We start from the raw sequence: 3,921 nt of genomic DNA, 5'->3' as shown, positions 1-3,921 counted from the left end.
GAGGAGGACCGCTACTCGGAAGCGTTCGGGTCTATGGTCAACTGGGATAAGTGTGAAAGTCTCTGGTTAGGAATGGGGAATCCTGGGTTTGATCTCCCGGACACCATTGACTACAGTGGAAGCCAGCCGTAGCAAATAGAACATGTTGCGATTGCTTTCACACTACGGAATTCCGGGGTAGAATTCCGCAGCGTGAACATTGCAAGGCAAATCGCTATTAGGTTCAATAGAACAAATAGAATAAATGGCTATGTGGAATGAAAAACCGCAGGAATCCCTTTGTGAGAATTTGCCCTAAGGCCTCATTCACACGAGCGCGGTTTTAGCAAAGAAACCAATGGTCTCCTATAGAACAGTTCAGATGAAGGAATTTTAGATGCGCCAAATACTCACACCTAAAAAAGATAGGACATGCGACTGCAATGTGCGCATCTAAGCAGCGTGAAAATATAAGACCTGACCTAGCTTTTTGTGCGTGCTTTCCATAGACTGCTATGGGAGCTGGATAATTCGCACCTCGCACCTCCGAATGGGTTCATTAAAATAGCTGGAATTCACCCGTTCACATGATCTTTAGTGCAGTATAGTGGCAGTTTTCACGTGTCTATACTGCGCTAAAACAGCGGCCGTGTGAACGAGGCCTAATGATTAATTATTCCACCAGTCTTTCTCATTATTCTAGTCTGATCATTTGTGAGCGCAGCTGTAATAATAGGAATGACCCCCATTTATTCTCATTATCTAGTGATTGGTGGGCTAGATAATGAGAGGGGTGGGAAATGACCCCCCCCCCCCCCCCCCCCCCCCCCCGCTCATTCTCATCATTTTCATTTGGTGATTGGTAAGCTAGACGGCAATAGTGAAAATGTCCTTCAGTCATTCTCATCAAGACTTGATTATTGGCAGGGCATAGTTAAAGGCTTGTGGGCGAAAGTTCAGCTTGGGCCTCCCTTCCCTCTCGCACCTAGCCTTCAAAAGCACTACAAAGAACCTTAAGGCCTCATGTCCACGGGCGGATTGGGAGCCGCAGCGGATGGACTGCGGAAAGTATTTTTATTTTAAATTGCTTTGCGGATCGTCCGCAACCCATAGACATTTATGCGGTCCATGCGGAAAGAATCCACAGTGAAATGGAGCATGCTGCAAAGATCTGCAAATCAAATCCGCATACTTTAATTTAACTTGATTCGCGGATCTCCCGCGCAGGTGACCCCATGTCTTAAGCTGCATCACTGGGTCTTTTAAAGGGGGGGGGGGGGCTTTAAGGCTTAGGGGCTGGGTCACAATTGCAACCCATATTGCTACGTCACTGAGTATTGGTAAGCTGCTATATCATAAAAACTCAAATTATCTTATAGTGTAACTGTCATAGGGACACATCACAATTTTTGGTCATTGCGATCTGGCTGCTGAGACCTTTACTTATCCTTAGAATGAGCCGGCTGAAGCTCATCCCAGCACTATCGCTGCTCGCAAGCTGAACAAAGATCCATAATCTTTCTATTGAATCCATCTTCAGATAGCGAGCAGTAATAGTGCTTAGAATCATAGAATGGTAGAGTTGGAAGGGACCTCCAGGGTCATCGGGTCCAACCCCCTGCTCAGTGCAGGATCACTAAATCATCCCAGACAGATGTCTGTCCAGCCTTTGTTTGAACACTTCCATTAAAGGAGAACTCCCCACCTCCCGTGGTAACCTGTTCCACTCATTGATCCCCCTCACTGTCTAATATCTAATCAGTGTCTCCTCCCTTTCAGTTTCATCCCATTGCTTCTAGTCTTTCCTTGTGCAGATGAGAATAGGGCTGATCCCTCTGCACTGTGACAGCCCTTCAGATATTTGTAGACCGCTATTAATTCTCCTCTCAGCCTTCTTGTTTGCAAGCTGAACATTCCTAGATCCTTTAACCGTTCCTCATAGAACAGGATTTGCAGACCGCTCGCCATCTTGGTAACTCTTCTCTGAACTTGTTCTAGTTTGTCTATGTGTTTTTTTTTATATTGCCTAGAACTGGACACAATATTCCAGATGAGGTCTGACTAAAGCCCCATTTAGACGGGACAAATGTCGGCAAACTTTGCCTGACACTCGTCCCCACATATACACGCTTGCATCCTGGAGCTTGTATCGCTGGCTCACAGCGAGGCAGCAGGAGCAGATTTCAGTTCTCGCTCACCCTCGCCCCTCTCCATTCAGTTAACATAATACTGAACAGCTGCTATGTACACTGTCCTAGTTAAACTCATCGCTCATCATTTATGCTGCATAAACGATGAACACAGGAGCGTGTATGTGCAGGGACAAGTGTCGGGCATCGTTTGCCTGACATTCATCCAGTCTAAATGGGGCTTTAGGAAAAGTAGAGAGGAATAATTGCCTCACATGATGTAGACTCTATGCTTCTCTTAAAACATCCCAGAATAGTGTTTGCCTTTTTGGCTGCTGCATCACATTGTTGACTCATGTTCAGCTTATGATCTATTAATGTACCCAAGTCATTTTCAAGCTTGGATGAGCTTCAGTTAGCTCGTTCTAAGGATCGGTGAAGGTCTCAGCAGCCGGACCCTCAGCAATCAAAACTTTTGATATGTCCCTATGACATGTCAAGAGTTTTTTGAAAGCAAGATTACACTTTTAGCCATTGTCATTATCAGCATCATAATTTAGTAGGTTACAATAGTGGGAATGATCCCCTTTCTCTCTCATCATTGTGATTTTGACATCTGTGATTTTGTGGGGAACAGCTATTCTAATAATTGGCATGACAATGTAAAATTTTCCCAAGAACCTTAGTTAATAGTATCATAATTAAATGTAATTGTGCTGTAATTAAATAACCTGAGATAACTAATCTCCTCTGAGGCCCGGTGTGTGCCGTTCATCGTCTCTTGGCAGTCCCTGTCTCTAGATGAGTTACCGTACCTCGGGGACACATTTGCATTGCAGGACTCAGATATCACCCTGCCTTTCCTTTATAAATTTGTAGTAATTTACGCACAAATTAGCATGTAATTATTATGGCTTAATAGATGATTAAAACATCTAAATGACTGTTCAGGATTCAACCACGCAGCCTCGTGCACTGGGCCTGTATGGCGGAAGGACTAATCTTAGGAGCGCCAACCTGTCCAATTAAACTAGTATCTGCCTCCCCTTCTGAAGCAGAGCACCACCATAGCACTTAAAGTTATAACAGTAATGAATCAGACTGAAAACCCATTTTCATATACCTTACTAGGGAATACCCAGCTAATAGAGGGGACCCCTCAATCACAATGCCCATCTATGAGATTGCAGAGCTATGGACACACAACCAAATTTCTTATCTCAGTCCCCATAGTGCTGCCGCATAGTAATAGTGCCCCTTTGTACCCCACACACTTTCATAGTGCTATCTTTGTGTTGCACAGTAATAGTGTTCCCTCTCAGTAATGATGCCCCCTTAGTGCCCCATACACAGCAGTGATGCCTTTTTAATTTACCCACCAGTATATGATGCCCCCTTAGTGCCCCCAACATGGTAAAAAATGCCTCCTTATTGCCCCAGTGATACCCCCCCACAATAAAAATTCACCATTAATGTCCCCACGCAGAATAAGTGCCCCTAGTGATGCTCCTACCTAGTGTGATGCTTCCTTATGGTAGCGATGCCCCCCACATAATAAAGGTGCCTCATTAGTACCCTTTACACAGTATGATGTCCTCTTCAGGTCCCAACATGGGGAATCTACCAGCAGTAATACGCCTATTATGCCCCCATACATGATGAGGATCTACTGATACCCCTGGGTCTTACCTTCTAGTATAATGATGATGATGGGGAAGGGCATCATGAAAAACATTAAAAATGCTGATGAAGCCAGATGGCTGGGGCAAGTCCAGTTGTCATCTCAAACCCAACTCCCTACCTTCAGTCTCTG

The sequence above is a fragment of the Eleutherodactylus coqui genome, chromosome 1, assembly GCF_035609145.1.
Source record: "Eleutherodactylus coqui strain aEleCoq1 chromosome 1, aEleCoq1.hap1, whole genome shotgun sequence".
NCBI lineage: Eukaryota > Metazoa > Chordata > Amphibia > Anura > Eleutherodactylidae > Eleutherodactylus > Eleutherodactylus coqui.
Note: the sequence above shows the minus strand (reverse complement) of the source record.